Below are 22737 nucleotides of genomic sequence, written 5' to 3' on the forward strand. Positions count from 1 at the left end.
CTCCCCCTTCCTCACTCCTTGTTATCCACAGAAGCAGCCCTCCCCCTTCCCCACTCCTTGTTATCCACAGAAGCAGCCCTCCTCCTTCCTCACTCCTTGTTATCCACAGAAGCAGCCCTCCCCCTTCCTTACTCCTTGTTATCCACGGAAGCAGCCCTCCCCTTCCTCACTCCTTATCCACAGAAGCAGCCCTCCCCCTTCCACACTCCTTGTTATCCACAGAAACAGCCCTCCCCCTTCCACACTCCTTGTTATCCACAGAAGCAGCCCTCCCCTTCCTCACTCCTTGTTATCCACAGAAGCAGCCCTCCCCCTTCCTCACTCCTATTATCCACAGAAGCAGCCCTCCCCCTTCCTCACTCCTTGTTATCCACAGAAGCAGCCCCCCCCCCTTCCTCACTCCTTGTTATCCACAGAAGCAGCCCTCCCCCTTCCTCACTCCTTTTTATCCACAGAAGCAGCCCTCCCCCTTCCTCACTCCTTGTTATCCACAGAAGCATCCCTCCCCCTTCCTCACTCCTTGTTATCCACAGAAGCAGCCCTCCCCCTTCCTCACTCCTTGTTATCCACAGAACCAGCCCTCCACCTTCCTCACTCCTTGTTATCCACAGAACCAGCCCTCCACCTTCCTCACTCCTTGTTATCCACAGAACCAGCCCTCCCCCTTCCTCACTCCTTGTTATCCACAGAAGCAGCCCTCCACCTTCCTCACTCCTTGTTATCCACGGAACCAGCCCTCCCCCTTCCTCACTCCTTGTTATCCACAGAAGCAGCCCTCCCCTTTCCACACTTCTTCTTATCCACAGAAGCAGCCCTCCCCCTTCCTCACTCCTTGTTATCCACAGAAGCAGCCCTCCCCCTTCCACACACCTTGTTATCCACAGAAGCAGCCCTCCCCTTTCCACACTTCTTGTTATCCACAGAAGCAGCCCTCCCCCTTCCTCACTCCTTTTTATCCACAGAAGCAGCCCTCCCCCTTTCTCACTCCTTGTTATCCACAGAAGTAGCCCTCCGCCTTCCTCACTCCTTGTTATCCACAGAACCAGCCCTCCCTCTTCCACACTCCTTGATACCCACAGATGCAGCCCTCCCCCTTCCTCACTCCTTGTTATCCACAGAAGCAGCCCTCACCCTTCCTCACTCCTTGTTACCCACAGAAGCAGCCCTCCCCCTTCCTCACTCCTTGTTATCCACAGAAGCAGCCCTCCCCCTTCCTCACTCCTTGTTATCCACAGAAGCAGCCCTCCCCCTTCCTCACTCCTTGTTATCCACAGAAGCAGCCCTCCCCCTTCCACACTCCTTGTTATCCACAGAAGCAGCCCTCCCCCTTCCTCACTCCTTGTTATCCACAGAAGCAGCCCTCCCCCTTCCTCACTCCTTGTTATCCACAGAAGCAGCCCTCCCCCTTCCACACTCCTTGTTATCCACAGAAGCAGCCCTCCTCCTTCCTCACTCCTTGTTATCCACAGAAGCAGCCCTCCCCCTTCCTCACTCCTTGTTATCCACAGAAGCAGCCCTCCCCCTTCCACACTCCTTGTTATCCACAGAAGCAGCCCTCCCCCTTTCTCACTCCTTGTTATCCACAGAAGCAGTCCTCCCCCTTCCTCACTCCTTGTTATCCATGGAAGCAGCCCTCCCCCTTCCTCACTCCTTGTTATCCACAGAAGCAGCCCTCCCGTTCCTCACTCCTTATCCACAGAAGCAGCCCTCCCCCTTCCACACTCCTTGTTATCCACAGAAGCAGCCCTCCCCCTTCCTCACTCCTTGTTATCCACAGAAGCAGCCCTCCCCCTTCCACACTTCTTGTTATCCACAGAAGCAGCCCTCCCCCTTCCTCACTCCTTGTTATCCACAGAAGCAGCCCTCCCCTTCCTCACTCCTTGTTATCCACAGAAGCAGCCATCCCCCTTCCTCACTCCTTGTTATCCACAGAAGCAGCCCTCCCCCTTCCACACTCCTTGTTATCCACAGAAGCAGCCCTCCCCCTTCCTCACTCCTTGTTATCCACAGAAGCAGCCCTCCCCCTTCCTCACTCCTTGTTATCCACAGAAGCAGCCCTCCCCCTTCCTCACTCCTTGTTATCCACAGAAGCAGCCCTCCCCCTTCCACACTCCTTGTTATCCACAGAAGCAGCCCCTCCCCCTTCCTCACTCCTTGTTATCCACAGAAGCAGCCCTCCCCCTTCCACACTCCTTGTTATCCACAGAAGCAGCCCTCCCCCTTCCTCACTCCTTGTTATCCACAGAAGCAGCCCTCCCCCTTCCACACTCCTTTTTATCCATGGAAGCAGCCCTCCCCCTTCCTCACTCCTTGTTATCCACAGAAGCAGCCCTCCCGTTCCTCACTCCTTATCCACAGAAGCAGCCCTCCCCCTTCCACACTCCTTGTTATCCACAGAAGCAGCCCTCCCCCTTCCTCACTCCTTGTTATCCACAGAAGCAGCCCTCCCCCTTCCACACTTCTTGTTATCCACAGAAGCAGCCCTCCCCCTTCCTCACTCCTTGTTATCCACAGAAGCAGCCCTCCCCTTCCTCACTCCTTGTTATCCACAGAAGCAGCCATCCCCCTTCCTCACTCCTTGTTATCCACAGAAGCAGCCCTCCCCCTTCCACACTCCTTGTTATCCACAGAAGCAGCCCTCCCCCTTCCTCACTCCTTGTTATCCACAGAAGCAGCCCTCCCCTTCCTCACTCCTTGTTATCCACAGAAGCAGCCCTCCCCCTTCCTCACTCCTTGTTATCCACAGAAGCAGCCCTCCCCCTTTCACACTCCTTGTCAGTATTAAACCGCTTCCTCGTTCCCCTCCCCTTCCATCACCTTCTTCCTTTTCCTCTCCCCCTTCCCCCTCCCCTGCTGAGGCTTCTTATCAGATTTCCTTTTCTCTCTCTGCTGTCCTATTGTCCCAGCGTGGTCACATGACTTATTGGCGTGTTGTTCCTGTCTTTATTTCTAGCGAGCTCCCTTCTACATGTAAAGTTCTGCACGTGAGCAGTTTGTCCTTAATCACGTCGGTGCTGCTAAAGCCACTAAGATCAGGAACTCGGTGTTACGGATTATAAGTGACGAAAGATGACCACAGACAGGGGATAAAAGAAATAGAGGATAGAAAGAGGAACTTTCTGAGAAAGATTCACAAGCTTTAAACCAGCAACAATTAATGTGAATAGTTATCAGGAGCTAAAGTTTAGACTTACCTCTTGAGACTTAGAGGAACTATCACCCTAAATGAAAGAAAGAGAGCATTGAGATTAGGGAGAATCTCTCCGGGGAGGTTACAGAATAGCAAAGTCACTTTATAGGGGAGACCCCAGGGTGAGAAACAAACTCCTGATCACCAGGAGACTTCTGCCCAGTCTGAGGATTTGTTTTTGCATTAAAACCTTCCTGATTAGAGCCTCCGGGTGAGAGAGTCACAGTGGGATCTGTGTTACAGTGCATGACATGATGTGATCTCCATGTAAAAGTGAGGGACTAACAAAACAGCAAGGGAGGCTGCTTAATAAAGCCGTGGAAGCAGAAATACACAATAAGCAGCCTAATGTCCAAAAATAACAAATTTGTTATTTTTGGACATTAGGCTGCTTATTGTGTATTTCTGCCTCCATGTAAAAGTAACATCCCACATCAGGAGATATCAGACCCAGATCTGAGGATCAGAAGTAAAATCCCCCAAGTTCCCCAGCAGACGCTCTCACCCTCACCTGGTTTTCCTATCATCATCCTTTGGATTCTGGGACCCATTCTGTTTTAGCATTTTATTGAGGGATGAGAAAGAAATCTCCCGCACATTTACCAATGGAAACAGTGCTTGGTGCATCACACAATATAATAGACACACAGGGCCTGATATTCAAAGCCCGTTCAGTATTATTTAGCTGGATAAGTGGGACTTATGTGGTTAAGTAGTGGCTTCTGTATATGTGCCAAGGTCAGAGGCCACCTCGTAGCTATGTAAATCCCTTATTCATCTAAAAATGTACCTGTCAGTGGGGGGATCGGGCACTGCGAGTTAGTCATACTACTTATTAGGGATGTGAATCGGTTTTTGACGATTTAAAACAATAGTCAGATATAGTTTAAATCGTCAAAAATCATTAGCGCCGCGATACAATAACAATTCCCCCGATTTATCGTCAAAAAATTTACGATTTTTTATGATTTAAAAAAAAAACAAAAACCATGACGATCAGATTTCCCCCCCTATTAAAAATCCGGCCCTATGCTGCTAACTTCCGATATATGGACTTAGCCGTGTACGTTCTACAGTTAACCACAGAAGAGTCATTAGGAAGGGCTAAAATGAGTCAGTTACACTTATCCAGCTAAGCTCTCAGACATAAGCTTATTTGCTCAGAGGCAGATACATTGGAACTTATCCAGATAAGTTCTAACCAACTTAAGCCTGGATTTTCTAACCTACAGCGGCATCGTGAATCACGCGGTACAGGGGGGAGGGCCTGCGATCGCACCTCCGTGGTGCGATCGCTGCCGGCTTTCGCACCCAATAGCGCCATCGTAAAAGGCGGCGCTCTTGGGCGCGCTAGTGGCAGCAAATAGGGTTCTTACCTTTTCGCTGTCCGCGCTGTCTTTGCGGCATCCACCCCTGACTCCTCCTCTTCTGGGGCAGAAGCCGCCCCGACTCCGCCCCTTTTTAGCTATCGCACGCGAAAAGTCCCTTTTCGCGTGCGCTAGCTTTAGAAAATGACCCCCTAAGTTACTTAACCGGCCAGAAATAATTATTTACCTACAGTAGAATGTAACATTAATTAAAAAACAACCTCTGTGATAAACAATCTAATGAACGCAGGGAAAGTTTCAACTCATGCCAAAGTCTCAGATTTTGGGGTTCCGATGTCTATTTATCTGGCCCTGGGGCATGGTGGACGATCAACATCAGTTCAGATGGCAGCTGGAACAATCCATACATTTATACTCTATAATACAATGCACTAACACAAATTCTTTGAGAGCCCCAGGCTCAGTAAATGTAAAAATGTGCACATAGCCTAGTTTTACATGTTTAAATAACATAGTAAAATTGCCCAGAATTCAGTTTCTGTAAATGTACACACGTAAATTGGTTGTAAGAGTGGAAGTGTCTGTATTGAAATAGCCCAGGGCTCAGTTTGTGTAAATGTATACATGTAACCTGGTTTTATGTGTGTAAATGGCTGTACTAAAATAGCCCAGGGCTCAGTTTGTGTAAATGTATGCATGTAACCTGGTTATATGTGTGTAAATGTCTGTACTAAAATAGCCTGGGCTCAGTTTGTGTAAATGTATGCATGTAACCTGGTTTTATGTGTGCAAATGTCTGTACTATTTATTTATTTATTTATTATTTTTATTATACCGAGTTTCATGATAAGAATCACATCAACCCGGTTTACAATTAACATGTGTGTGGAGGCAGGGAGTAACATAGTGATAAACATTTCCCAATTCAACATTAAATATAGTGTGAAACTTAAAAAATATTAAAACAATAATTAGGACGTGAGAAAGTTACAAAAAACAGGGAATAATAACTAGGACCAGAAAGGGGGAGGGAATTAAAAAAGAGAATATTTACATTTCAGCCAACTATATTAGCCTGGGACTCAGTTTGTGTAAATGTGTGCATGTAACCTGGTTTTATGTGTGTAAATATCTGTACTAAAATAGCCTGGGCTCAGTTTGTGTAAATGTATGCAGGTAACCTGGTTTTATGTGTGTAAATGTCTGTACTAAAATAGCCTGGGGCTCAGTTTGTGTAAATGTATGCATGTAACCTGGTTTTATGTGTGTAAATGTCTGTACTAAAATAGCCTGGGGCTCAGTTTGTGTAAATGTATGCATGTAACCTGGTTTTATGTGTGTAAATGTCTGTATAAAATAGCCTGGGGCTCACTTTGTGTAAATGTATGCATGTAACCTGGTTTTATGTGTGTAAATGTCTGTACTAAAATAGCCTGGGGCTCACTTTGTGTAAATGTATGCATGTAACCTGGTTTTATGTGAAATCGTTGGTGCAGTGTGCTGCAGCAGTCAAAAAAGCAAACAGAATGTTGGGAATTATTAGAAAAGGAATGATGAATAAAACGGAAAATGTCATAATGCCTCTGTATCGCTCCATGGTGAGACCACACCTTGAATACTGTGCACAATTATGGTCGCCGCATCTCAAAAAAGATATAATTTCGATGGAGAAGGTACAGAGAAGGGCTACCAAAATGATAAGGGGAATGGAACAACTCCCCTATGAGGAAAGACTAAAGAGGTTAGGACTTTTCAGCTTGGAGAAGAGACGACTGAGGGGGGATATGATAGAGGTGTTTAAAATCATGAGAGGTATAGAACGGTTAGATGTGAATCGGTTATTTACTCTTTCCGATAGTAGAAAGACTAGGGGACACTCCATGAAGTTAGCATGGGGCACATTTAAAACTAATCGGAGAAAGGTCTTTTTTACTCAACGCACAATTAAACTCTGGAATTTGTTGCCAGAGAATGTGGTTAGTGCAGTTAGTATAGCTGTGTTTAAAAAAGGATTGGATAAGTTCTTGGAGGAGAAGTCCATTACCTGCTATTAAGTTCACTTAGAGAATAGCCACTGCCATTAGCAATGGTTACATGGAATAGAATTAGTTTTTGGGTACTTGCCAGGTTCTTATGGCCTGGATTGGCCACTGTTGGAAACAGGATGCTGGGCTTGATGGACCCTTGGTCTGACCCAGTATGGCATTTTGTTATGTTCTTAAATGTCTGTACTAAAATTGCCTGGGGCTCAGTTTGTGTAAATGTTTGCATGTAACCTGGTTTTATGTGTGTAAATGTCTGTACTAAAATAGCCTGGGGCTCAGTTTGTGTAAATGTATGCATGTAACCTGGTTTTATGTGTGCAAATGTCTGTACTATAATAGCCTGGGACTCAGTTTGTGTAAATGTGTGCATGTAACCTGGTTTTATGTGTGTAAATATCTGTACTAAAATAGCCTGGGCTCAGTTTGTGTAAATGTATGCAGGTAACCTGGTTTTATGTGAGTAAATGTCTGTACTAAAATAGCCTGGGACTCACTTTGTGTAAATGTATGCATGTAATCTGGATTTATGTGTGTAAATGTCTGTAGTAAAATAGCCTGGGGCTCATTTTGTGTAAATGGATGAATGTAACGTGGATTAATTTGTATAAATGTCTGTAGTAAAATAGCCTGGGGCTCAGTTTCTGCAACTGTATGCATATAATATGGTTTTATGGAGTAATTGTCGGTAATAAAATAGTCTGTGATCAGTTTTTGTAAATGCATGCATTTAACATGGAAAATTTCAGAAGAGTTTTATAATTTTTAATTTTCTCTGGGACAGATTACTGTAATTCATTACAATTAGGCATTCCCTCCTCAACCCAATGCTCTCCCCAACTGCTTCAGAATTGTGCAGCCAGGAGGTGGAGGAGCGAGGAAGCACCTGATATCAGACTATCATTACCTGCTGGAGGAGAGGAAGGGATGAGGTGAGCTCTCCAAGCCCCAAACAGACCCACAGCAACTGATTTCCTTAACGCTGATGTCATCAAGGGGCGACTGGCTATTTCTTTAAAAGCCAGCCCCCTGCGGCGCTTGCCAATGCCGGCGCGTCACCGAAGCCATGCACGCCTAAGGGGCGCGCGGCTTTGTTGGAGTTCTTTGGGAACTATTTCTGAATCTGGACTTTACATTTCAACTTATATCCACCTCTAAAAAACTGTGAGTACTTGAAATATTTTGCTTATTTCGTAGCTTCCTAGATCCAAAACCTCCACCCAGGAAGGAAGTTGAATTGAATTGGAGATTGTAGTGAAGAAAGAGTTGTTGAATCTTTTTTTTTTTCCTTAACGATGCCTCACACTAAAAGGAAGGCCAAAATAAGGGAGATGACCACATCATCTCCCTTGATAGAAGCTTCCCAGTTGCAGATAACTGCCTTTTTCACTCCAACACATGGTATTGTACCGGAGGAAAGGGCTATTGAAGAACCAGGCATAGAGTGGATGCCTGTTCCTCCAGCTGAAACATCTCTAATTCCCGGGGCTCTGAGTACTCCTCCTCCACCCCAGTTAATACCTCCAGATTTTTTAAATATACAAGGCGATCAAGGGAATAAGGGAGGAGGAGGCCTGGCAAAAGAGGGAATTTGAGAAACTAGAGTGTAAAGTAATATTTCCTTACAATTGGAAAGACCCATACAAATAACATTAGAATCCCTCTGGTCTTCTATCAGATCCTTAGAGACTGCAATTCTTAATTTAACAAAGATAACAATGGATTCAAAACAGCGTTTTTCAGATATTGAAATTTCCATTTTAAACTCGGATAAAGAAGTGAGAATGGTTAAGATGGAAAGGTGTCATCAAAGACTCACAAAAACTTAGATATTATATGATAAGAGGCATGAAACTATTGAAAACTCATTGAAATATCTAAATCTCAGAGTATTAAATTTCCCTAGACATCCATTAATAACATCTCAAGATATGTTCAAAGAATATTTGAGTCACGTATTAAAAATGCCACAACAAGCTATGCCAGCTTTCTCTAAGATATACTATACCACAGCTAAGGGATCCGTACCACCAGGTGGCAAACCAGGAGAAACATCATTACATTTAACAGCAATAATTGAGGCTACCTCTGAAACTATTATTACCACTAGATCTACGTTGCTTGTTTCTTTCCTTTTCGCTTCAGATAGAGATGCAGTCTTTCGAAACAGAACGGAACTTTTTCATGGCGAAAAAATTTGGACCTACCCCGACTTCTCAAGAGTTATGCAAGAGAGGAGGAGGAAATTTCTTGCAGTAAAACAAGAGGTAGAAAGTAAGGGGGGTAAAATGACCCTAAAATTCCCATGTAGATGTGAACTACTGTATCAAAATCAGAAATATATATTTTATGAAATATCACAGTTACGATCCTTCCTCGATTCCCATACCCATGAGACTTTAGCTACAGGAGCTGAGCCAAAGTAGATATATACTATGTGAATCTCCTATTTTCAATTGTTAGGAGGGTTTAATTCCCTTAATTTACCTCTAACCGCTATTAAATGCATCTTCTTATCCTGGGGATTACCCCTTAATATACAGAATCTGAAGTATGATTTTCATTTAAATATTGTTATGGTATATAGTTTATAAATGTATCTGTATTCCAAAAGTATTTCTTTTTGTATTTTGAAATAAAAAAATTAAATTTTTTATTTCAAAATTAAAATTTTTGTATTTTGAAAAAAAAAAAAAAAAAGAATTGTGCAGCCAGATTGCTCTCGGGCACAAAAAGATATGACCATATCACTCCGGTACTTGCCGATGTACACTGGCTCCCGCTCAGGGCTGGAATTAAATATATGACTCTTATATTAATTCTGAAATTGATGAATGCTACAAACAGTCCTCGGGAAGGTTCTAGACTATGTATATTTTCAAGCTATACAGAACACTAAGGGGCGGATTTTAAAAGTGTTATGCGTGTAATATGCACGCGTAACCCTTTTAAACCCACTCTTGTGCATGCCGACCCTATTTTGCATAGGCCCGGAGACGCGCGGAAGCCCAAGGGTGCGCCAATGTCCCGGGGCTTGAATAAAGGGGGAGGGAGTGGGCAGAGCAGGGTGGCACGGGGGCGGGGCGGGACCAAAGCCGGGAGATCGCCGGCGCGTGCGGGCAGGCGATAATAAAAAAATAAAGATGAGGGGATTTAGGTAGGGCTGGGGGGCGGGTTAGATAGGGAAAGGGAGGGGAAGGTGGGGAGGTGGAAGGAAAGTTCCCTCCGAGGCCGCTCCAATTTTGGAGCGGCCTCGGAGGAAATGGGGAAAGCCGTTGGGGCTCCCCTAGGGCTCGGCACGCACAAGGTGCACAAGTGTGCACCCTCTTGTGTGCGCCGACCCCGGATTTTATAACATGTGCGCGGCTGTGCGTGCATGTTATAAAATCGGGCGTAGATTTGTGCGCGCCAGGTTGCGCGCACAAATCTACACCCGTGCGTAGGTACGGAAATCTGGCCCTACGGTCGGAAAATAAAGGGCGATGAGAAGTCCCTACAGTTGGACAGGCACATGTCGTTGACGTGAGGGAAAGAGCTCCTTCATTACGTGGTCAGGCCCTTCGGGCTACCTTACCAGAACATCTCAGAACACAGAGAGGCTCAAAGGTTTTTAAAAAGGAACTAAATGCCTGCCCCACTGAGAACAGCAGATTGAATTATTCTGTAGCAGACCATTGCTTTTTTTTTTTTTATTGTACCATTTAAGATGTGTTTTTATATTTTGTTTTACTTGTTATAACATTTTTGATATGTGTTGTATTCTTGTAAACCGATATGATGGCTTGAGTAGTGATATATATTTATAATATAAAGAAATAAATAACCTGGATTTGAGTGTGTAAATGTTTCTACAGAAATATGTCCCAGGCCTTGGTTTGTATTAACGTTAGCAGCCGCCACTTGCTCCTTGTCCGTCGTCCCATCTCGATTTACCTGACCCCTCCCCTATCACCCATTTTTGGTCATTATCCTCCATACTAGTAATCTCACAGACTCTGTCCTTGGTATATAAACTGGCCGCAGCTTTTATTTTTAAACATAACATGATGGGGTGGAGCCAAGATGGCGGCAGGCGTGTAGCGGCAGAGAGGAGCTGGCCGTTTCTTTTCTCTCCGTTTATTAGAATCTTCTCTAAGAATGCCTCCTAAAAGGAAAGGCAGAGTTAGGGTATATCCCTCGATGCCCTTAACACTGCCCGGCCAGAAAACGATCCCCGAACTGACCGCTGTTTATCCTGTTGGGGGAGCGAGCCCCGCTGATGGAAAACCGATGGGAGCGGTGAATCTGTCTGGGAAGACATCTCTAAGTCCCCCCCCAGATCTGAGAACTCCGGCTGCGCCAGGACCCTACCAACTCCCTGTGCTGACGCCGAGCGATGGGATACCGGAGAGTATCGCGAGGGAGTATCGCGGAGGGAGCAGCCTCCGAGTCGGAAGGTCCCGGATCAACAATGGCGCCGGGCGAGTTTGGCCAAGCAGGAGCGGCAGGGAGTGCGGAGATAGGACTCTAGGAGTGGAGCGACGCTTGTCCCAGTCAGGGAAGCAGTGAGAGAAGAGCCGTCTGAAGAACATCCCGACTTACAGACGCTCCTGGAAATGGAAGACATCGCCAAACCGACTACGGTAACTCTAGAGTCCCTGTGGGAATTACATGCTTCATACCGCCCTATGTTTAAGGGCTATTCTCAACAGGAATCGCACCTTCTCAATTGCCGGCCCTAAGCTCTGGAATGATCTACCGCCCAACCTTCGTATGGAACCCTGCCCCTTCAAATTTAGAAAACAGTTAAAAACATGGCTCTTTCATCAAGCCTTCCCAGATTAACATTCTGATCCCCCGTCACTTCCACTGACACCCCCCCCCCCCCTTTTTTTCCCGGCCGGCTTGCCTGCCTGTATAATTGTATAAATGTATAACTATATAATTGTATAACTGTATAATTGCCTCCACCTACCCCTGGCTCAATTTGTATATAATATATATAATGTACACATACACATCTAATTAACCTTGTTACTGTTCCTCTCGCCTTCTCTCCTTCTATCTTAGTTTGGGATCCCCCCTCTGACCCCCTGTTCTTAGTTCTCCCCCTCCCCTCCCCCTGTTATTTGTATTTTCTATCTATTGTTACAATGTAAACCGATATGATGTATATTTTAATGTCGGTATAGAAAACCTGTCAAATAAATAAATAAATAAATTATCTTTAATATCCGGGAAAATGGACAGAATATCACTAGAACAGGATAATCGATTTCAAGAGCATACAGACAAGATTGGTGTGTTAGAAGAATCTGTAAAGGCAGGGCAGGATGTTTGTGCAAAGTTAATCCAGGAAAAACAAACTGTGTCTAGAAAGCTGGAAATCATGGAGAATAAAATGGGAAGACTGAATCTGAGAGTTTTAAACTCTCAGAACTGCCTCGTGTAACTTTTAAAAAGTACCTAACAGAAGTTTTGAGAATCCCTATTGAGAGTATACCATCTTTTAATAAAGTGTACTTTTTGCCTAAGAGAGGCGGGGAGTTAGTCAGCCACAGCTAGATATTGGGAATTTAACAGTTCCTAGAGTCCTCATTTGAAATAGTAGAAAGATCAACTTTACTTGTTTCTTTAACATTGGCAGCTTGCACCTCCGTGTCCTCCCCCTCTTCCTTTTACCAGACCACCATACATTAATCACACATATACCAGGATTGGTGAAAACAGCCCGCAGCTTTTATTAATTATTAACATCAAACCAAACGTTTGGTACCCGAGTATTAGTGCGTCAATCAAATATTACCAAACTGGGCTTCGTACCGGAGTCCGCCATTTTACCCAGTCCGCCCCACGATCTTACTGGCCCCCCGCCATGTCCAAGCCATGGGGCCATCCCCCAGGCAGCCCACGCCCACCTCTACGCACTTCTCCTTCACCTAGGACCCCGGTTTCTCCACCGTGTCCTCCAGGCCCCTCCTGGCCCACTGACTCGGGTACCCCCGCCACCAGACCGGGATAGTGTTGCACTTGTCCCGGCCTGGCCCGGCGCTCGCCCCGTATTTAAGGCCCGGCGCGTCGATGCGAGCCGGCGCGGTGACGTCGACGCGCCCTGGCGCGATGACGTCATCGCGCCCCGATGCCGGCCCTGCAAATGATGTCCTGCCTTGCCAGGGCACCCCCTCCCCACCCCCCACCCGGGCCGCTCCAGCATGATCGCCGAGGTAAGCCGACCCCAGGGAAAACTTTCTAAGACAGCCTGTCCAAATATTCCCGGATATGGCCAAACTAACACAGGAGAGGAGGAAAGCTTTTTTGCTGATGAGACAGGAATGTAACACTATTGGGGCTAAGTTTCTTTTAAGATACCCGTGTAAATGCGTGATAACGTATAATAAAGATGTCTTTATTTTTTTTTTTTTGCCCCAGAGCAATTAAGAATGTTTCTTGACACTAGAAAAAGGAGCTTATTAACACCTTCCCCTAGAGACAGAGCTTTGAATACCTCAGACAATGGTAATGAAGGATAAATAATTATTAAGCCTGTGAAGCCAATTACTGATAATTTTCTAACTGAATATTCTCCCTTTAAATCTAATTTATCCACCCCCTCACTAACAGATTGTGGTTAAATTGTATTTAAATTTCAATTTCCTCTTGAAGTAAGATGTAAAATTGGCAAGATTGCTGAGTTTCTGTGCAAAGTTTTCTGTCTGCTTTGTATTTGTTTAAAACTAAAATTCAGGTGAAGATTATTTCAGAGGCCAGAGATGGGGAGAGGGTTGAGAGATCAGTAAAGGCAATGTGGATAGAGGGAAGAATTGGAATGGGACACAGATGTTGGTTTCAGAGTGAGAAATTTTGTGTTCATCTATGCAAAGCAGCAGAAAACTAGAGAGTAAGAATCTCAGCTGAGCAGACTTGGACGGGAGTGCATTGATCATTTTCCTCCATCGTTTACACATTCAGCACAGGAGGATTCATTCTGATTACAAAGTCTTAAAATCAGTAAAATCAGGAACCTGGTTTAACCAGCTGTTCGTGAAAGAAAGTGACCACAGACAGGAGATCAAAGATACAGAGGTTAGAAAAGGAATTTGCTGAGACAGTAAGAGAAATTCAAACCTCGTAACAATTAATGTGAATATTTATCAGGAGCTAAAGTTTAGGCTTACCTTAGGATGCTTCGGGCCAGGTTTACCCTAAATGAAAGAAAGAGAGCAGTGAGATTAGGGAGAATCTCTCCCGGGAAGGTCACAGAATAGCAAAGTCACTTTATAGGGGAGACCCCAGGGTGAGAAACAAACTCCTGATCACCATGAGATTTCTGTCCAGTCTGAGGATTTGCTTTTGCATTAAAACCTTCCTGATTAGAGCCTCCGGGTGAGAGAGTCACAGTGGGATCTGTGTTACAGTGCATGACATGATGTGATCTCCATGTAAAAGTAACGTCCCACATCAGGAGATATCAGACCCAGATCTGAGGATCAGAAGTAAAAACCCCCAAGATCCGCAGCAGACGCTCTCACCTTCTCCTGGTTTTCCTATCATCATCCTTTGGATTCTGGTTCCCGTTCTGTTTTAGCAGTTTATTGTGGGATGTGAAAGAAATCTTTAGCACATTTAGCAATGGAAACCTGAAGTATCATAAGATGCAAACAGTGCTTGCTGGCATCACACAATATAATAGACACTAGGGATGTGCAGAGCAAAATTTTATGTTCATATTTTTTATGTCCGAAAGGGGGTCCCACTTGCGGCCAATATGGACATAAAAAAAATCCAATGAGTTGGGTATATGTACATATGTGCAAAAAAAAAATTTAAACCCCCTCACCCTCCTTAATCCCCCCCCCAGACTTACCACAACTCCCTGGTGATCGAGCGAGGAGTGAGGACGTCATTTCTGCAATCCTTGGCGAGAAGCATGTGACGTCGGTGGCACGTCGAGTGACGCGGCGTCACGTGATTCCCGGCTCGTTCGCGCCGGACGGCTCGTTCGGCCCAAAAAGAACTTTTGGCCAGCTTGGGGGGGCCTCCTGACCCCCTCAAGCTGGCCAAAAGTTCTTTTTGGGCCGAACGAGCCGTCCGGCGCGAACTCGCCGGGAATCACGTGACGTCGCGTCTGAGTGACGCGGCGCCACGTGATTCCCGGCGAGTTCGCGCCGGACGGCTCGTTCGGCCCAAAAAGAACTTTTGGCCAGCTTGGGGGGGTCAGGAGGCCCCCCCAAGCTGGCCAAAAGTTCTTTTTGGGCCGAACGAGCCGGGAATCACGTGACGCCGGCGTCACTCGACGTGCCGCCGACGTCACATGCTTCTCGCCAAGGATTGCAGAAATGGCGTCCTCACTCCTCGCTCCATCACCAGGGAGTTGTGGTAAGTCGGGGGGGGGATTAAGGAGGGTGAGGGGGTTTATATTTTTATTTTGGCTCAACAATCGCGATTTCCCACATATCGAACATATCTATGTTCGATATGTGGGAAATCCGATCGTTTATGTCGAATCAATTTTTTAAGTAAAAAAAAAATATGAGTTGCGTTTTACTAATGCGGTCAATCCGAATGCACACCCCTAATAGACACACTGGGCCTGATATTCAAAGCTCGTTCAGTGTTATTTAGCTGGTTAAGCTGGACTTATGTGGTTAAGTAGTGGCTTCTGTATATTTGCGCATGTTCAGTAGCCACCAGTAGTTGTGTAAATCCCTTATTCGTCTAAAAATTACCTGCATTAGTTAAAGCCTGTCAGTGGGCAAATTGGGGCAGTGCGAGTGAGCCACACTACTTATGCAGCTAACTGCATAAGGACTCAAATTAATCAGACTTATCCAGCTAAGCCCTCATTTATAAGCTTATATATTCAGAGGCATAGCCGTGCTGCTGAATATACAGCGAAACCTAGCCAGATAAGTTCTAACCGACTTAGGGGGTCACTCTCTAAAGCTATCGCATGCAAAATGTCTCTTTTCGCGTGCGATAGCCAGATCGGGGCAGAGTCGGGGAGGAATCGGCACCAGAAGGGGAGGAGTTGTGTTACGGGCCCGGGCCGTGCCCCGGGACCTGCACTCACCACGCGGCCCGGTCCGGCCGAGGGAACTCCTCCTCTTCGGCCTCCCAGGCCCGAGACGCGGCCCACCGCGGCGGGGAGAACGCCGTCGCCGCTGCGCGGCTGGCCCCGCCCCCTAGGCACGCGCACGCGCGCCGGGGCTTCAGATTTAAAGGGGCCAGCACGGGAAAGTTAGGACAGCCTCCCAGTGACGTGAGACGCTGTCGGATTATTTAAACCCGGCAGGCACAGCTATGCCTCACCTTGCAATGAGGTTCACTCAGTCCCCTGAGTTGCTAGTTGCTGCGCTTGGATCTTGGATCATCTCTTCTGGCTTCTGACCCGACTTCATCTCCTGACTACGTCTTCAGCTTCCGCCCCTGGTTTTGGTTTTGACTTCTGGCTTCCGACTCGGCTCCGTCCCACGACTCTGATTCCAGCTTCCGCCCCTGGCTCTGGCTTCGGACCTCTGACTTCCGGCTTCGTCCTTGGACTCCGACTTCAGCCTCTTCCACCACCTCAGGTATTCGGTACTCGGTGGCCCAGAGGATTCTCCTAAGTCCCAGCGGCTCGGTGAAGACTCTCCTAGCCTCCTGGGCCCTGCCGTCCTCATCGTCCATCTCTTCGTCCGCTGCCCGGATCCTTGGTTGCATAGGGTCCCGCCTAAGTCCAAGAGGTCCGGGTTCCTATGGGCTCCTCCTGGGGGGGGACTTCCAGTGGTGAAGTCTTCGCCGGGGTCTCTTCAGTGCCGCCTCCCGCCTGTGACGCTCCCTGTGCGTTCCCACAGTATAACATCCGCAGTCCCAGCCGGCCCAAGGGTCCACGACCATAACAAGTTGGGGCAGCACAGGGGCAGACAAGGTGAAAAGATTACGGACGGCAAAAAGGTAAAAACCCTTTTCGATGCCACTGGCGCGCCCAATAGCGCCACCTTTTACGATGGCGCTATTGGGTGCGAAAACCGGCAGCCATCACACTGCTGAGGTGCGATGGCTGCCGGCTTTCACATCCCACCCCCCGCCCCCCGTTACCGCGTGATTCAGGGAGCCCTTCGACATAAGACAATCGAGCCCTAAGTTACTGAACCGGCCAGAACTAATTATTTAACCCACAGTAGAATTTAACATTAAGAACTATTCAAAGACTGTAAGTTCATTGAAACTTTTTTATTTGCTGACCTTTAAGTGTAGTTCTTTAAGCTGTTATTATGTGGACCTCTCAAGCTTCAATCGCACTTTCAATAATTTTTAATTTGCATTTATTGTCTTGCAGAAAAGCACTTTTTTGGCATTTCTACTGCTTGATTTTACACATATACCCTTATTAATTCTGCCGTCAGGTGCCTTTGCAATTTTGGCCCCTGAAGCAGACCGTGGTGCATGCCGGGCTTGTTTCAGTTTTGGGCACATGAGGACCGCTAGCTTTGGACTCTCTGGTGGTCAATATAAGTTACTGGTCACAGTGACTGGGTGTGGGCAGGTATCAGATAGCACTTTCTACAGGGACTCGTCTGAGCCTTTTTAATCCAATATTTTTGCATGTGGTGCACATCAAGCATTTAAAATTAATAAACCCATTCTTAGAAAGTTCTGGGCCGATGATTAAATATGAGCGGGTTGGCAGGGAAAAATTAAAAGTACCTGCTCCGGTGTTATGAAGGTCCTCATTTGTGAATTTGGCGCTGAGCCTATTTGAACTATTTATTTGTGAGAGTTTTGGGGAACATGCTTTTCTTATACTCATATTTTTGGATTATAATTTGTTTGATTTCACAAAATGAAACTCCATGGGTATCACTAGATGAACCACCAGGAAATAATATTTCTTCACAGAGAGGGGTGGTGGATGCCTGGAATTCGTTTCGGGGAAAAGGTAGTGGGGATGATGACTATCAAAATATTCAATAGCACATGGGATAAAGGCTAGAGTGGGAAATGAGGAAAAGAGCTGCCACCCCTAAGAGAAGGCAGGGGGGGTTATTATTACCCCCCCAATCAATTAGCTTTCAGGATTTTCATGCATCTGCACCCATGCTCTCCACTTTGACAGTGGGGGGAGGAGAATGGCATTCAGACGACGGCCAACGCTTGGCCCGGACGTTCATGCTCCAGGATAACGGTATGCAGATATGATGGGGAGAAGCGTATTGTCTGAAGTCTGGGTTTCACAGCTGCTTTGTTTTTATTGTTAATATTAACCGAAGGCTTGGGGGATAGACTGCACGGGGCGGCATTTGCTGCTACTCTTATATATAAGCTTGGGGGTAACCTGCACGGAGCGGCAGTTACTATAATAACCGGGCGGGCTAGATGGACCGTTTGGTGCATTTTTACTGCTCCATGCCCGTAACCTCCATGAACCCTTTTCTTCATTCCCATACTCTATCCTTTAGGGATCCACAGTGTTTATCCCATGCCTTTTTGAATGCATTTGTTGTTTTCATCCTCACCGCCTCTTCTAGAAGGGCCTTCCGGGTACCCATCACTCTCTCTGGACTGCCTCCATCCTGTCTCTGTCCTTTTTGAGATACGGTCTCCAGGACGTAATACTCCAGGTGAGGCCTCACCAAGAACCCTGTACAAGGGAATTACCATTTCCTTTTCCCTGCCTGCTATTCCTCTCTCTGTTCAGCCCAGCATTCTTCTGGTTTTAGCTATCGCCTTGTCATTTTGCTTCAGACTGCTAGACGCTATGACACCAAGGACCCTCTCCCAGTCTGTGCACATCAATCTTTCACCGCCCATCACATCTATGTGCTAAAAGGGATGGTGCAACTCCCCCTACGAGGAAAGGATAAAGAGGTTAGGGCTGTTCCGCTTGAGAAGAGATGGCTGACGGTGGATACAATAAAAATCTATAAAATCAGAGTCACGTGATGTGGTGAGCGGAGGTGGACATCTTTCTCCAGGCTCCGGGTGCCACATTCCCAACATTTATAAAAAGGAGCGATCTATAACTCGATTATACTCCAGCAATACTCAGTTTGGCTTGCAGCATATGTCCATTGTGCATTTTATGTAACGTTCCCCGCAGCTGATGGCCACAAAGGGAGGAAAGAAGGAGAAAGAAAAATCTAAGGGGCCAGAGATGACCATGGCCGCAGCGCATGAGCAGTAAGGCGAATCCTCTCGATCGGCTGTGACTCTCGCTGAAATCAAAGAGGCGGTGTTAGCAGTGCTCGATGAGAAACGGACAGGGATATCCTCCCAATTGATAGAGATAACTGCAGGACTTACTGAACTAGGTCTCTGGCGGAAGGCCACACTTCTGTTTTAGAAGATGACTCGCTTCCCGTGTCGGCAAAAAATGGCAGCGCAGGAGAAGGTCCTAGCAGAACGTTCCAACAAGCTAGATGTCTTAAAAAATCAGGCCAGATGGTCCTGCCTGCTCTTTTTGGGCCTTCATTAGTCCATCAAGGACAGAAATATGGGGGATTTCTTAGGATCCTGGCTCCCGTCGGCACTTGACCTACCTGAACTGAAAGCGAAGCTCTGCGTGGAGAGAGACCCACCACCTCAGGGCCCGGAAAGAATCTGATGCAAGGCTGTGCATCGAAATCGCTAAACTGCTTAATTTCGAGCATCAGCAAGTGATCTGCCAAGCGGAGATAGGTAGCACACCAATGTCTCCTACAATTCTCAGCGGGTTTGCATTTTCCAAGACTGCGCGGCGAAAATGTCGGTGCTCTGCAGGGGCTTTTCTTCGGTGTGCTCTTCCCTGTATACTAAACACATTCGATTTCCTCTACAATATCCAGCCAAACTTGAGATTTGGCATGAAGGCCATACTATGTTTTTGATTCACCCACCGAAGCACAAAAAGTTGTGGCTACTTCATCCAAGTGATGGAAGGATTCTCACCCATGAGGTCTTTCTTCATGCACTTGTTTTTTTTTTCTTTTTCCCGGCATAGGGTTGGACATTGGCCATGGTACTGCTGATTCGGGAGAAGCTGATACCCCACCAGGAGGAAGTATGAAAAATGCACATAAACTGTAAGAGAATTTTGTGGCGCAGCTGAATGCTGTCACTTCTTGGACCCGCGTGGCTTTTGTCCGAGTACTGGCCTAACCGGAGTGGGTTTCAGTTCTTTTCTTTCTTCGCTTCTGCTTCCCGATCATTACTCGCTGTTGCTGGTTGGGAACTTTCTTTTTATTGATTGTTGCTTCTCGATGGGATGCAACGTTTTGTTGGAGAATGATGTCTACATTTCTTTTTCCTCTTAGTCTCCAGTGTTCCATGGTGATATCTGCTCCCAAAGACATATTTGGGAGTGAGGCACCCGGCCACATAGAAACATGACTCCTATCCCTTGTTCTTTGAGGGAAGAGTTCTGGACTTGGGATATGGGCTGATGGGGAGCAAAGGGGAGGGGAACGGCTGGGAAAAGACTTGGAGTTCACCGTTTTCAATTATTCAATGTTCTGTGGTTAGGAAAAGGGATTGGGAGGAAATAGGACCAGTATGTCTTGGGGAAGAGGAAGTGAGGAATTTTATTTTGCCCAAATGTCCCTTTATTTCTTCTATGTCTCTAGGAATCACCTTTATGGCACTTGCACATATGAGCGAGGTTTGTAAAACAGCATTAATGCAAATGAGAGCTATTTGCACGCACATCTGCTACTTTGTGCACGCGCATCTCTTTTAAAATCGACCTAGTAGGGAATAGCCACTACTTATTACCAGCATTATTCACATTGGATTTAGCTACGGTTTGGGTACTTGCCAGGTACTTGTAGCCTGGATTAGCTGCTGCTGGAAACAGGATGCTGGGCTTGATGGATCCTTGGAATGCTCCAGTTGGCATGGTCTTATGTTCTTATGTCCATAAACCATTAAGATGGCCTTATAGAAAGCCAGGATGAGCAGCATAGAATTTATCAACCTTTTGGGATCCTGTCAGGTACTTGTGATCTGGATTGATCAATGTTGGAAACAGGATACTGGGATTTCTGGACCTTTGGTCTGATCTATTTGGCAAATCTTGTGTTCTTTTTGTATTGCTATGTAAAAGTGTGAGGGAAAGACTAAAACCTACATAAGAGAGAGCAGGCCGCTCCAGCAATGCTGCTGTCTAAGCTGGATGGGATTGTGTGGTGCGATGCTGATCGAGTTAAGGGGGATGTGAGCTCAGTTGCCCAGGTGAGTGAGGGAGCAGCCTACCAGCCCGAGCATGAAGTAGATACCCTCCCTCCCTCCCTCCACACCAGTACCAGTCTATGAGAAATTCTGAAACTTGGTAGGAGCCGACACCAATGGATAAGTTTGGAATCAGCTCAGCAGGATCCTCAGCTTCTGGGGTTGGAGGGAGAAAGGCAGATTATGGTAGGGGACTCTGGGGCACCCAGGAACAGAGCTGAATGGGAACATTTGATGGTAGAAGGAAGAGCTCCTGCTCAGGACTCAAGTTTGAAAGTTCACCAGTTGTCCTCTCTTGTGATGAGACAGCCTACTTCCTCAGTAGCTTGAGAGGACAGTCTCTACCTGCTAAAGCCTCCAGTAGTCACCTTGGACTCATTATGGAACATTCTGGAATGAACTATTTCCAAGTATCCTCTGAAATAGCTACTTTATCTAATTTTGTTGAGCTTTTGTCGCAGCAGCAGGGATATATGTCTCTGCAATATAAAGGATACATTGGGAAATGATGAGCACCCTGTGCAGGCAGGGAGGAGGCAGGCACCTTTGGATTGCAGGCACAGGGCCCTCCTTAGAGAACACCATGAGCAGGGAACAAGTGACAGAGGAGCATTGGGGGTGAGAAGAAGAGGCGGCCCGGAGGAGGTAGAGGTAGGGGTTCGAGGGGTTCAGTGGTGAATCGAGGCCATGGTGGTAGGGAGTGTGGATCGATGCCTTGGGGATGGGAGTTCCACTTGTTAAATCTTTACAGCCTGAGCTTTGTTTGTAATAATAATAGCAAGAAAAAAGGGAAAATTATAAATTTCTATACTTGCTCTGTTTTACTGCTGCTCATGAACACTTACCGAAGACTTTTCGACTTTATCTTTTACTTTTTTGGAGGCCGCAGTACCAGCTACAGTGTCGAGGGTGGCAGTCACATGTGGATGAGAAAGAGAAAACAAGTTGTGTAACTAAAGATTGCATTTTCACAGACATTTCTTACATATTTTGTCACTGAAATAATTTAGCTACAGAAAGTATGGATACGATGAATCATCAGTGAGAAAGGAACTTATTTTAAGATTGGAGATGCAGCATTTCACAGTAATGGACGTCTCATACTCAGATAACTTTGCTGGCACGACAGTTTTACATGTGTGTGTGTGTGTTGGGGGGAGGATTCACTAGTTGTGTCCCCATCTCACTTTGTTGTACATGGGATATTTGTGTGGGGGAGACCCCGGGGTATCCTTGGTGTGAGTGTTACAGAGGAAAGTATATTGTGCTAGCAGTACCCCTAAGTGACCACTGGAGGGCAGGAGACGTAGTGTTGAGCAAAGGGCTGTCCTGAAATGTTGTAACCTGGATGTTGTTAGGGTTATGTTTGCTGTGGATTTCCCCTTAAATAGGTACTGGGATCTGATTGGTGGGGGAGTAGCCTTGGAGGCATAAAACCTAGGTCAATCTGGCAGGAAGGGCACTCTTTATTGTGTTTTAAGACCTCCAGGATGTAAAGGGTTAATGGTACAGTAAGTCACATATTTTGTTTGGAATGTTTTGCTATTGATTAAAGATTTATAATGACAGGCAAGGGTGGGGGAGTGAGGTGGACTCTTCTTATAAAAGCTTGATGAATATGTCTTCTTCTGACTGCTATGCGGAAGAAATTGCAGCATACCAATGGCCTTTCCTTAATTCCCAATAATAAAAAGATGTAAATATAAAAATAGAAAGAAAATCAGAAAAGTTAATGAAAACAATAAAAAAGCAAAAAAAAAAAAAAAATGTACAGGATGGGAGGGAATATTTCTCAGCTACTAAAAAATGTTGGCAGGTACCTGCGGTGTCTGAAACATTTTTCCATTCCTTATCAATACTGTGTGGCCTCTGTGTCTGAAAGTGGGAGGGCGAGGGACTGTGCTGTTCCGGTGCTTGGAGGGCTTTGATCTCTGTGTGTGTGTGTCTCTCTCTCTCTGGCTGTGATGTGCTCTGTCTGCCTGTCTCTCTCCCTCTCTGGCTGTGATGTGCTCTG

The 22737-nt window shown here is 46.3% G+C and overlaps 1 long non-coding RNA gene across 1 annotated transcript; it reads right to left on the minus strand.

The window, feature by feature from the left end:
* Window positions 1–3190: 3190 nt before the first annotated feature.
* LOC115081629 lies at window positions 3191–21671 on the minus strand. The gene is made up of 3 exons (XR_003853842.1): window positions 21569–21671; window positions 13715–13741; window positions 3191–3221 (listed from the first exon to the last, which is right to left on the minus strand). It is a non-coding gene; the product is annotated as an uncharacterized LOC115081629 (long non-coding RNA).
* Window positions 21672–22737: the final 1066 nt, after the last annotated feature.

This window comes from Rhinatrema bivittatum, unplaced genomic scaffold, assembly GCF_901001135.1.
Source record: "Rhinatrema bivittatum unplaced genomic scaffold, aRhiBiv1.1, whole genome shotgun sequence".
In the NCBI taxonomy this organism is placed as follows: Eukaryota; Metazoa; Chordata; class Amphibia; order Gymnophiona; family Rhinatrematidae; genus Rhinatrema; species Rhinatrema bivittatum.